Raw genomic sequence first — 14,407 nt, forward strand, 5'->3', positions numbered from 1 at the left:
CTTCAGCCATAACAGATCACATTCTTGAATTACAGAATGCCTTATGCACCTGGTCAAGGGAATGTTTAGAGTTATACCAATCCTATCTTCGCTAAAAAGACAAATGAGCCTATCAAATTCTCAAAATGGATGAGATAAAAGAAGAAATGAAGTTGTAAATAGCCGCACCCTTAGAAAACTCTAAGATAGATCAAGCTATAAGCATGATTAAGAAAAGATTGTAGGCTATAGAAGGCATTGATTTCTATGAATCCATAAATGCTGTAAACCTTTGTTTGGTGCCAGATGTTGTAATTCTTCTAAAATTCAAAGTACCAAAATTTGAAAAGTATCATGGTACTAAGTGCCCTGTTACACATATCACAATGTATTGTCGTAAAATGGTAGCACACGCTAGCAATGAAAAACTACTCATACATGCATTTTAAGATAGCTTGATCGAGTCTGTTACGAGATGGTATATTCAGTTGGATAGGACTTGCATTACATAGTAGAAAGATTTAACATGATTCTTTATCAACCAATATCGTTACATCATAAATATGGCTTTTGATCATTTTTCATTGCAAGGAATGGTGAAGAAAGCATCTGAATCTTTCAAAGAGTATGCTTAAAGGTGATAGGATGCCACTGTTCAGGTGTAACCTTTCCTAATAAAGAAAAAAATGATAGTGCTATTTGTAAACACTTTAAAGTCACTGTATTATGAGAAGATTATCAGGAATGCAACTAAGAATTTTGTCGATATGATGATTTCATGAGAGATCATTAAAAATGAAATCAATCGCAGTAAATTGGAATAAGAAGAGTCCTTTACTGCTAAAAAAATATCTAAAAAAAATGAGACTCAAGCTGTAAGTTTCAAAAGGTAACAATTTAGAAACTACCTTCAACCAATCTATCCTATATATCATTCTTTATGAGTCATGCTTCTATTGCAATCTACCAATAAACTACATAACCTTCTTATCTATCCATAGCTAGGCCCTCTATTCGTCCAACTACCCCAACAAGTGGCATGTAGGAATTACGAAATAGGGAAAAGCCTATATTTGGCCTTATTCACATGAGTTATATAGAACTATACCAAGAGCTTTACAAAAATCACTTGATTGCTTCTGTTCTTACAAAATAACTTGAACATCCCTATCCTAAATGGTATGATTCCACCATTCATTGTGACTATCATTATGGGGTAGCTGGCCATTCTACTAAAAATTATATCCCTTTGAAACATATGGTACAAAGTTTGATTAAAGAAGGGCTAGTAAACTTTGACACCGATGAAAACATGGCATTTAATGTTGGTAGTAGCTTATTGCTTAATCATCCAAAGGCATAATTTTGGAAAAGCTTATTGGAACTACATATCCTCTTAGGATTTCTTGAGAATAGGGATTTCTTTTATGTATTTGGATTTCATATTATTTTTCATCATTTTAATAAATTGACATGTTTGATGTATTTTCATGATATCTCTCTTTTGTGTGAATCTTCATTATTTACTTTTATCTTTTCATACCTTTTGTCATATCCATTCTTTGATCCTGAATAATGAATATTCAGATAGTTATAATGATACTTCAAGATTTGATTTTGAAAACACTATTCATAAAGATTTGATTGATAGATGGAGATTGTTGGTTCATTGGGATTGCTAAATAAAAAAAAAAGATAAATCTAGTGAAAAATTTCAAAAGTGATGCAACACATGAACTTTGTAATTATTTACTCACAAGTTTAGTCTTGATCAATAAATATTCTTCATTGAGATTATTCATATTCGAGATAAGAAATTGTCATCTTTCTTCTGTCTTTCAAAAAAAAAAGTAAAATTATCATTTGCTACCATATTTGAGCCTGTTGAAAATTCTTTTGAAGAACCCTAACCAAAAATTATCCTTACACTAAGGGGCAAAGTTGAAAAGTCTATTTACCTTTAGTAATTTTAAGGGAAAAACCCTTTTTGTGCTAAAGTTTTTCTTGAAAAATGATAAAAAAAAAAAAAAAAGCAAAACAAAAAAAATGAAAAAAATTGTTGAGGCAAAATGTTAGTGTGCTCTACATGAAAAATGATCCTTGGTTTGATTACCTTTTAAATACAATTTTGGTTTGTTTTATCCATTTCTTTCATAACCTTTTACCCTAGCCTATGTTACATTCCTTAAAAGTCTATTTTGATCAAATGTGAATACTCGAATTAGAGAATAATGAATTAAATTAAGGCAAATTTGCCATTAGATTATTTGAAACATTGATTAAAGTATCATTGATAGATAAAGGAGAAAGATAAATGAAAAAAAAAAGGTGATAAATGGCTAAATAAAGGGAAAAAAGTAAAAAAAAAAATTAACAAACAAAAAAAGAGAAAAAAAAATACTTAAACTGAAAACCCAAATGGGCAGTTTAAGTAAAAATGAAAACTTGAAAAAATAACTTCATGTGAAGGTTTCAAGAACGAAGATGATTGGCTCAAAAATTGAAGATATTAATGGAATGTGTTTTTGAAAGATGATTATGAGTTTGAGTTCAAAATTGTCTAAACAATCATTATTTTGGGTGTTGTATCCTATTTGAATAATCATAACATTTTACCTTTATTCACCTTTGAGTTGCTCTTGATCATATCTTTTGTTCTTTCAATAATAAAAATGCATTTTTCTTACTTTTTACCAAATGAACATTCCCTGAATGAATCAAGAAAATGCATCATATCTGTCACTAATTTGAATAATGGTGAATAATTGAATGACATTTTTTGTAAAGAGTTTTTTATTCTTCTGAAAGAAATCCAAGATGGGATGAAAAGATGATTTATAAGGGGCCAAACAAGGTGATTCAGTGATGAATTCAGTAATATATCGGTTGACATGACCTACGAGTTATGACAAGTTGAAAGGAATGACATGGATTGGTTAACAAAATTTATTTTGAGATGCTAATAAACTAAGAAGGGATATATGAGATGATGGATTCTTGAGAACCTTGTTACCATAATTGAAACTTCATGGCATTGATTTAGTAATATCTATATTACACATATGTGTTCATATTTGTATTCCAGTTAGGACATGCATTTGCATTGTCACATTATCATTTATCATCCATATATGATTTTCTAACTTACGGTTTCATTCCGGTCATTCATCTTCAACTTTGACTCAGTCTTGGTCACTTTATCTCTTAGACTCAATATCATCTTGATCATTCAATCTTGGCTCAATCCAAATCATTTTTTTGACTCATGATTTCATTTCGGTCATTCATTTTTTACCTCAACTCGGTCTTGGTCATTTTTTCTTTTAGATTTATGATTTCATCCCAATCATTCGAACTCGACTCAGTACAGATCATTTTTTTAACTTGCAATTTCATCCCGATCATTCAATCTTGGCTCAGTCTAGATCATTTTCTTAACTCGTAATTTTATCTCGATCATTTATATTCGACCTTGACTCGGTCCTGGTTACTTTATCTTTTAGACTAATAATTTTGTCCCAATCATTCGATTTTGGTTCAAGTCATATCATTTTTCTGACTCGTGATTTTGTTCTGGTCATTCATCTTCAACCTCTACTCGATCTTTGTTGCTTTATTTTTTAGATTCGCAATTTCATTCCCGTCATTCAATCTTGGCTTAGTTCAGATCATTTTCTCGACTGGCAGTTCTATCTCAGTCACTCAATCTTGACTTCATCCATATTATCTTTTCAACTTGCAATCCAGTCTCGGTCATTTTTTGCTTACTGATTTTACTCTTGAAGTAAAATAGAGCAGGTATCTAGGTCTTTGCATCATCCCTATCTAACAGGAATGTGCAAAGAGGGACAGCTTTAGACACCCATTTGTGTTCGGAGTTGATTGGGGTCATTTGTTATTATTTTTGTCATATTATATAGTTTGGTATATTATTATATATTATTATAGTATAACTATATTATTCAATTATTAAATTATTATGTTATATTTTATTGTAGTATATTATATTGTTATTATTATTATTATTATTATTATTATTATTATTATTATTATTATTATTATTATTATTATTTTCTTTCTTTTTTTTTCTTTTTTTTCAAAGCTGCGATTAAGCATGAAAACGAAAATCTGGAATTCAATCCACACGATCAATGATTTTAATTAATAATTAGAGGGGTTTTCAAACAGATTGCTGAAACTTAGCTTAAAATCTTGCTTAAGCAGAATCTAATCCCAAGATTCAAGCATGTGATTGGTTCTATCCATTTTCTAAAATCTATTCTAAGGTTGCCTATAAATTGGACAATTCTCAGAGAACATAGACGAAGGGAATTTGGTGGAAAAGACCCAATGTTTAAGATTCTGGAATTTTAGGTTACTAGGATTTTGAGTTTAGGTTTCAGGAATTCTAGGGATTCTAGGTTTAGATTTAAATTTCTGTGATAGGTTTCAGTTTCTGGGAGTTTTCTAAAAAGATTTGGGTAAAATTTAGGAAATCTGGAAAATTTTTGAGATTTCTGGGATTTTTTGGAAAAAAAATTAGGTTTTGGGAATAACTCTTGAATTTTTCAGTTGAATTTTTCAGTAGGTTTTGAATTTTTAGATAGGATTTCAATAACTTTTCCAGAAACTGATGAGTTTTCCAATTTTTGGTTGAATATTTCGGTGACTTTTTCATAAATCGATAGGTTTTCCCAATTTCTGGTTGAATTTCTGACAGCATTCTTGGGGATTTGTAGAGAGAAAAGAGAGCATTTTTGGGGTAGAGAGAGAAATCAAGAACTTTTTAGGCCTAAAAAGTAAAAAATGACTTTTATAAAGCTTCAAAATGGTGTCATTTTATAGAACCCAAATACGTGGTAACCCAATCAAGATTTGCATGTTAACTCGTGTGCTAACCTAACCCGAATCGCAAGTTTTCTTTTTTTCATTTTCATTTTATTTTTTATTTTATTATTTTAAGTTTTTATTTTATTTTATTTTTTATTTTTATTTATTTGCATTTAGTAATTCAATATCTATTAAAGAAAGAATCTTTCTTTCTAGAAAACAAAAATAATAATAATAAATAAAATAAAAACATTTTCAAATAAGTTTAAAAGATAAAAAAAATAAAGAATATAAGAAAAATCTTTTTTAAATAAATTTATAGAATCCACCAAACTATTGAGAAATTTTATGAATCAGTTTTCAAAAAAAAGTTTTTATCCTTCAAACAATTAAAGGATTGCTTTCTAAATTAAGTTTTATCAAACTATTGGGAAACTTAATGAAATCTTCAAAATTTTTACGAATCTTTTTGCAATAAAATCTTATCAAATTATTAGGAGATCTGCCTCAAAGTAAGTCATACCAAACTATTGAAAGACTTTACTAATTTTTTAGAACAAAATACTTTAATAAATCCAACAACGAAGTCTCTATAGAGCAAGATGCTAGTCTCCATGAATACTCATGAAGTGAGAGAATTATGTTAAATTACTACCAAACTATTGGGGTAAGTTTAACATCAATTCTTAATATTAAATATTTTGGTAAAAGCATAAACATTTTTTAAAGCTTGGATAATTTTGAATCAAACTGGCACCACCTCTGAGATGGCCAATGTGAGGGTGCTATAACCTTCATCACACGTAACCGTACTCCTGAACCTAAAATTTGGTTTCATAGATCAGATTCAATCAAGTGGCCAATCACACCTAAGCAAAAAGTATTCGTGGCAACTCCTCTAATATGTGTTTCAAAGATAGTTTGGTGAGACTTACTTTGAGGCAGATCTCCTAATAGTTTGGTGAGATTTTATTGCAAAAAGATTCATAAAAATTTTGAGGATTTCATTAAGTCTCCCAATAGTTTGGTAAGACTTAATTTAGAAATAAATCCTCTAATCATTTGAAGGATAAAAATTTAAAAAAAAAAAAAAAACTAATTCATGAAATTTCTTAATAGTTTGGTGGATTCTATAAATTTATTTAAAAAAGATTTTTTATATTTTTTATTTTTTTGTCTTTTAAACTTATTTGAAAAGGTTTTTTATTTTATTTTCAATTATTATTACTATTTTTATTTCTCAGAAAGAAAAGATTATTTTTTAATAGATATTGAATTACTAAATGCAAATAAATAAATAAAAACCAAAAAATAAAATAAAATAAAAACTTAAAATAATGAAAATAAAATCAAAAATAAAAAAAAACTTGTGATTCGAGTTGGGTCATCACGCATGTCAACACGTGGATCCTGATCGAGTTACCACAGATCTGGGTTCTCCAAAATAATACCATTTTGGGACCCTATAAAAGTCATTTTCTGCATTTTAGGCCTTAAAAGTTCATGTTCTCTCTCTCTCTACTCCGAAAATGCTTTCCCTTCTCTTTACAAACCTCTAAGAACACCATCGAAAATTCAATTAGAAATTGGGAAAACCTATTGATTTCAGGAAAAGTCACCAAAATATTCAACTAAAAATTGGAAAACCTATCGGTTTTTGGAAAAGTCACCAGAATCCCATCGAAAAATTTAAACCTTGCCAAAAAATTCAATCAAAAAATTCAAATGTTCTTCCCAAAACCTAATTTTTTCCAAAAAGTCTTAAAAATCTCAAAATTTTTTCAGATTTCCTAAATTTTGCCCAGACCTTTTTAGAAAACTCTTAAAAACTTAAACCTAACCCCAAAAATTTAAATCTAAACCTAGAATCCTTAAAATTCCCAAAACCTAAACTCAAAATCTCAATATCCCAAAATTCTAAATCTTAAACACTGGGTCTTTCATCGAATTCCCTCTATTTGTGTTCTCTGAGAATTGTTCAATTTATAGGCAGCCTTAGAACAGATTTTAGGAAACGGACAGAACCAATCCCAGGCTTGAATCTTGGGATTGGATTCTGCTTGAGCAAGATTTTAGGCTAAATTTTAGCAATCTATCTAGAAACCCCTCTGATTATGAATTAAAACCTTTGACTGCGTGAATTGAATTCTAGATTTTCGTTTCCATGCTTAATGGCAACTTTGAAAAAAAAAGGATAATAATAATAATAATAATAATAATAATAATAATAATAATAATAATAATAATAATAATAATAATAATAATATGATAACAATATAATATACTACAATAAAATATAACATAATAATTTAATAATTTAATAATATAGTTATACTATAGTAATATATAATAATATACCAAACTATATAATATGACAAAAATAATAACAAACGATCCCAATCGACCTCGAACACATATGAGTGTCTATAATATCTTTTTTAATATTTTAATCGCTCCACTTTTGCCATTACTCAATATTCAATCACAACCTATAACTAACCAAAATCCATCACTCAGCAGATATTCATTATGTTGATAGTATTTTGAATATTAGTGGGTTAAGTGATGATCTGAAAGTTATTAAGTATTGAACTTAAAATTAATTGACAATAAAAAAGGTTCAATCTGAATATAAAATTATAAAAAAATTAAAAATTTATTAGATATGTGATAATTTATTTTAACAGATCTCCATCACGTTTGACAAAAATGAAAGAAACTTTTTATGTGACAAATTAAAAAAAGATAACGAAAAAAAATTTTAACTTTGATATTATGTTAAATATTCAATTTAAAATCAACGACAATAAATAAAAAAATTTAATTTAAATATAAAACTATAAAATATTAAAAATTTATTAAATATGAGATAATCTATTTTAATCGAAGTTATACGAGAAATGATATGCTTAAAGTAAAAAGACATCGTCAAAATCGTCAAAATTGATTCTTATAGTAAAAAGACAAGGTTAAAATCGTCAAAATTGATTTTTCGATTAGGCATTCTAAAAGTGTTAGCTAATTTTTTTTTTTTCATTGCAGATGTAATATACATACCAGAAGCCTAGGCATTCGCGGTCCTAAAAAGTAAAAAGTTAATCTGAAAGGACATATGGAAGCAAGGAACGTATATGTAAGGCAAAGCCAAAAATTGCGTGTGAAGTGTGAAGGCCGCTGAATTTGTTCACTTTGTTTCAAAATTGCCTGTCAAAGTGCTGACCGATGGCCACATCTTGTAACAAATTATTGCCTGTACTTTGCTTATGCATTGGGTTTCTGTTTCTTCCATATAAACGCTCCGTTTACACACAAGTCCTGGTTTTTGGATGGGACCAATGTGTGCATGCATCCTTAAATCTACACTAGTACTACTTTTTTTTGTCAATATTTACCATTTGAAAATAAAATGTTGGAGTCATCGAGTCATTCAAAACTAACCCTATATTTGGATTGAAATTAATAAAAAAAAGGTTTTTTAAAAAAAAATTATATATTGTATTCTTTTATTTGGATAATTAAAAAGAGTAATAGAAAAAATTTTATGAAAATCCTTTGTTTGTTAAGGGAGTGGAAAGGAAATGAATGATTATATTATATTATATTATATTATAATTTCAATTATATCCCTTTAAAATTAAATGTTTAGCTTTATTATGTGAATAAAGAAATTATAATTACATTTAAGATGTTAGAAAAAGAAAAAGAATCTCAATTCAAGGGATGTATTTTTCTGAATAAAAAATATATAATTAGAATTATTTTTATACAACAATATAATTTTTTTAAAATTTAATTTCAATGACAAAATTAAAAAACTTAAACATTTATTATTGAAATAAAATTTATTATAAACTTATATAACTATGAGTATTTTATTGTAGATTTAAAAAGCCCCGTTATAGGTATTATTTCACCACTGCATTTATATATATATATATATATAGAAATTAATTTTTTTTTCAAATACGAGGTAAAAAGATTAAGGGTGGATTTGAATTCAAAAGCATCTGTGTTTGTCATAAAATTTGTGTTAATCAACACCTATGCAAGATTGCAGTACAGTAGATATATTTTAACTGCACTGCCACCATGGTTGGTGAGTGAAAAAAAAGCTCCTCCTCGGCATAGCTTTCTCCCCATTTTACCCTTTTTTATCTTTTTTGTTCAAAATTTTTTAATTATTTATTTATTTAAAATAACAAATAAATTATATATATTCATTATATAAATAAATAAATAATATAATATTATAATTATCATTAAATATATTTATTTAAATATAAAAATATACGTAAATATTTTTTGAAAGAATAAAAAATTTTATTTAATAAATTTTAATCTAATATCTTTAATGGTTTTTCTTTTTTATTACAATACTTCACCTCACTGACATCGGTGTTTTACTCTCTAAACACATATTCCATCATTGATTTTAATTTCATTGTTGTAGTATCTTATCTCACTATTATAGTAATTAATCTCACTGTTACTATTATTTTCAATCCTACCTAAATCAATCTCACTGCCTATCGAAATGGATTCTAATACTACATTTAGGTTACCGATTATCAATGGTGTGGCATGATTTAGAGCTTCAATTGTCATTGGAATATGTTTGAATCTTATGTTTTAGTGCGATTAAAGCTTCTCTGACCACGCTAGAGGTGTTAATTGCCACTGGACCTTAAGGCATTGGTGAGAAACCATTCTCTCCATCGCATTTTTTTTTCCTCCAATGAATAATGCAGGGACTAGAATGCCTTTTATCACTTCTAATCTCTTTAGGGAGCTTTTAAATACATCACAATAACTTCTTTATACACCCTATAAATTTTTTTTTCCAAAATACACACATATCAAATATCAAATTTAGGCTTTATGAAATGACAAAAATACCCTCAATACCTTATACACCCATTTTTTTCTTTTTTTTTTTCTTCTTCTTCTTCTTTGTCTTTCATCTTTCTTTTTCATACACTAAATCCTAAATCTTTAAAATAAAATTCAATTTTTGAAATCTTAGTTAAATCCTACAAATCATGTAAGAATAGATTCAGAAATGAGAAATAATAATAGAGGAGAAGAGCTTGATGAAGTAAAGAAACAAAACCCAGTCGAGTCTGAATTTTAGTAATTCTCAAAAATTTATTTTCAAAAATTATACTATATACTTAAAAACATATTTTTGAGAATTATGTTGTATTTTTTAAAATAGATTTCTAAGAATACAATGTAATTCTTGGAAATCTATTTCTGAAAATATAATATAATTCTTGAAAATTTGTCTTCAAGAATATAGTGTAATTCTTGAAAATTCATTTTCGAGAATTACTTTAATTCTCAAAAATCTAATTTCAAGAATACAACATAATTTTTTGCAATCTTTATATTTCTTTTAATAATATTTTTTAACATATTGTGATATGTAAATCAATTTGAAAAAGCACTGATATAGTGGATTAATTACCAAATAATTTAGATACTAAATACGATTGCAGTAATTCATTTACTATGGAAGAGGTAAGATTATGTTTTTGAAATTTAGTGTTATTAGAAGGCATAAAAGCATAGAATGTTAGTTTGTATATATGTAATAAGTTAAAAATGTTTTGCAGTTGTTCTATAGTAAAAAAGCTTTGATTTCATGGGCTAGACATGTTGAAAAAGATAAAGATTTTATGATAGTGATTAAACACTCTAAGGGAGCTTAGAATAAAATTGGCATATAAACAAAGTGAAAAATACAGACAATTTAAAAATAAGGGTAATGTAGAAGAGATGAAACGTAAGAGAATGGGAATAAAAAAGCGTGGTTGCCTGTTTTAGTTACATGGGATTAAGTTGACAATGAATGATGAATGGAGCGTGAAAGTAGTCTGTGAAATTCACAATCATCTATCAGCATAACAATTAGAGAAAAATTCATATACGAGTCAATTAACTAAAAAAAAAGATTAGTTGCCGGTATGTCAAATAGTATAGTCAAACCAAAAAATATACTGTTTATCACAAAATAACATGATGAGAAGAATGTCAGCACTATAAACACAATACATGATAAACGTCAAAAATAGAAATATGTTAAGAAAGCTAGCAGATCACAAGTGCAACAATTGATGAAAAAGTTAACAAATTGTAAATAGAGTGGCATAGGTATGACGAGTCAAGAGACAGTGTGAAAGACCTATTCTGAGCTCATCCTATTAGTGTAAAGTTATTGCAAGCTTTCCTATCAGTCTTGATTATGGATTGCATTTATAAAATGAACAGGTATCGTATGCCATTAATTGAAATTGTTGGTGTGATTTTCACTGAGATGACATTTTTTATTGCATTTGTGTACATAGAGGTCAAATATTCTAATAATTACATTTGGGCACTGGATAAGTTAAAAGATTTTATACTTATTGGTAAATTTTCTACTATCATTATTACTGATAGAGAGGTGACATTGATGAATGCCATAGAGGTGATGTTCCTAAGCACAATCAATCTTTTTTGTATAGTGTATATCAATATAAATGTGTTTGTGATTATAAAAAGTTTTTTTAGTAGAAAGAGAAATAGAAGGCATTCATATCTAGTTAGAGTGTATTGATGTATTCATCTATCTATGATGAGTACAAAATATATTTGAGCTCATTAGAAATTGATTACTAAACTTATCCAAATGCATTATGGTATGTGAAAAATCAATGGTTGGTAAAGTATAAAGACAAATTTATTGCAGCTTTGATAGATAAAATAATACACTTTGGCAATGTTACAACAAATAGGTATGATTTATGCTACTAAGATTATTTATGGTTTTTAGTGTTCCATAGCAAATTATTAATATACCTTTATTACTTCTTTTAGGGCTGAGAGTGCACATTCAAAATTAAATAGGCACATTGGATCATCGTAAGAGGATTTTGAATCATCATGAAAGATAATCAATGTACTTATTGAGTTCCAACATACAGAGATCAATGTTTCATTTAAGCGAAGTTTAACCATTATGAAGCATAATTTTAAGCCTTTATTGTTCAAAGAGTTATAAGGTTTGGTATCTACGAGCACACTGAATATGACACAGATGGGAAATCAAGTGAGCTAATCATATTAGGATTTATGCACATGCTTATGGTTGTGTGATCAGAAGCACGTATGAATTACCTTGTGCTCATAAAGTTACAGAGTTTATAAGAATGAGAAGTCCAATTTATTTATCTAAAGTGCATCCACATTGTTTTAAGTTGGATTTAATGATGAGTGAAGATAATGCAATATCTAATGAGTTAACCGTCTAGTCCAAGGTTAATCGAATCATCAAATGTTTCAATTAATGTGATAAGTTTGGTAAGTTGGCCATGAAAAGAAAGCTATGAGAACTTGGTAATCCATCCATAACTGTCTTAATGCCACCATTAGAAATGGCTAAACCAAAAAGTTGCAGAGCTTTAAAAGCATTTCCCTTTACATGATGCAACCCATTAAATTGAAAGATTGTGTTATCATTTCAGGATAGTACATCACCCCCGAGCACTGCAAACTCAAAGAAACCAAAAAACAAATCATTAAAATTCTTATTCATTGGCCCTATGATAAACAAAAGACGTAAAATTTAGATAGTTTGCCAGTGGAATCACATCTGTATAAATAGAGCATTGTTGATGTTAAGGTGGATGGACATTGTGAGATTTGTGCTATTGTTAGGATGCTTGGATTGAAATTAGATGGTTGGGTACAGGTGCGACGAGATTTAATAATATGTTTCGAGGTGATTATCTGGCTTTGTATGGATCCATAGAGTGTGTTGAGAGGTTATTACAAACTTTATCATGTTTCAAAACTTTTGCATTATACGATGATAAATGGATGACTTTACTTGAAATGGGTTATTTGATTGCCTTCTGATATAACATCATGCTAGTCCATATCAATTTAAGATAATGCTTAACATATTAGATCTATACCACCTGCACCATTATAGCACAGATTAATTACAATTGGATATGTTAATGATTATCATTTTATACAAGTACTATTAATTAGTGTTATCAATTACTATTTATATTTATCATTTTTATTTTATGCAAGTGTTAATGACATTATATAAATAACGTGCCTATATCATACAGGTGTTTATAAAGCCATTCGCATCAATACCTCTTATTGTATGCAATTGGCATAAGATTCAGTATAATTGTGCTTAAGGGTGGGAGATTTCATATGTACCCCGCATTGAGAATATCAAGTTATTGTTTAGTTCAAATTCTGATATGGTCACTTAAGAAACAATAGACATTGATTAATTATCTTTTGTAATAATCCTAAACATTTTATATTGATATTTATTTTTTATATTTGTTTATACTTTAATTATGAACATGTTATCCAATGGACGATTATTAAATTGAAAGGATTTTTTTTTTTCAAATATGAGAGATTCACTCTTTCACTCTATGTTTTCACACTTTATATATACAAAGGAAAAAGACAATTGGATTTATGTTTTCAAATCTTTACAATAATTTTGCTATTTTACTCTCTATTTTCACGTAAAAAGCATGTCAAAAACCTGTGTTTTGAACACCTAATGGGATGTGTCACATTGAACAAATAATAATCTAATGAATATTTTATAAATATAAACTATACATAAACATAACTATACATAAAATCAGTATCTAAATACAATTAACTAAATATAAAATCAGAATCAACAAATAGTAATAAATACATTAATCCTTATCTATCAACCTCTCCCTAGGCCTCTTACCTGGATAATATAAATGTGATATTGAAAGAGTGGGCTCTACTATCATCTCCATTATGGGGAGAACTAGGCAAATATGATGTGTTAGGGATGACATAGACATGAGTAAGTCAAAAGTTACAGATGGACCATGCACAAGCGGGCTAAGAATGGGCTTTACTATCATCTACGGAGGTGTTGATATTAATAAGACTATGGATAGAGCAGGCATGGGTGGCCTGGATTGTCTAGAGGGTCTAAATGCATAAATTGATGGTGTAAGAGTCGATACCGATCTAGACTGACTACTGCTGCCTACAATAATATGGTTAGACCCATCTAATATGGCTCATACTTAAACAATGACATCTTTCTAATATTCAATGCTCTAACCAAATCTGCCAACCAAGATATGATTAACAAAAGATAAAGCTGTCAAGCTTCGCTACAAAAATATTAATAACATTATTAGTATTAATATAATATAATTAAACTTAACCAATTAATAAAAAACTTTAAAATAATAAAATTTATAACTTATTGAACCATTCGTATATGTAGTATCAACTGATTGAAACTAAAATCTGGATCAGTGCTCTAGATTTTGAATTCGATGGTGTGAAATAGCTACAAACTAGGCATGTAATTTGATGAACACTATCCGGGCCTTTGACATCTCCGACCTCTATTCTCAACAGACACAATGTGCATTTCCCATCAATCTTAGTACTAGTCTAGAAAACTATAAACAACATCGCACTAGTTGAACAATGGTCCATGCCAAGCACGATATGAGGCCAATGATTTCTGTGAAATAGTCTATACAAAGCTAAACTAGCATAGAACCCTCTTTGGGTG

General features: G+C 28.3%; 1 pseudogene; it reads left to right on the top strand.

Annotated features, from left to right (window-relative positions):
* The first annotated feature begins 10,587 nt into the window (after nt 1-10,587).
* LOC149512969 (uncharacterized) lies at nt 10,588-12,784 on the top strand (annotated as a pseudogene).
* Nucleotides 12,785-14,407: the final 1,623 nt, after the last annotated feature.

Source organism: Durio zibethinus, chromosome 21, assembly GCF_047325235.1.
Source record: "Durio zibethinus cultivar Kanyao isolate XHJ-2024 chromosome 21, ASM4732523v1, whole genome shotgun sequence".
In the NCBI taxonomy this organism is placed as follows: domain Eukaryota; kingdom Viridiplantae; phylum Streptophyta; class Magnoliopsida; order Malvales; family Malvaceae; genus Durio; species Durio zibethinus.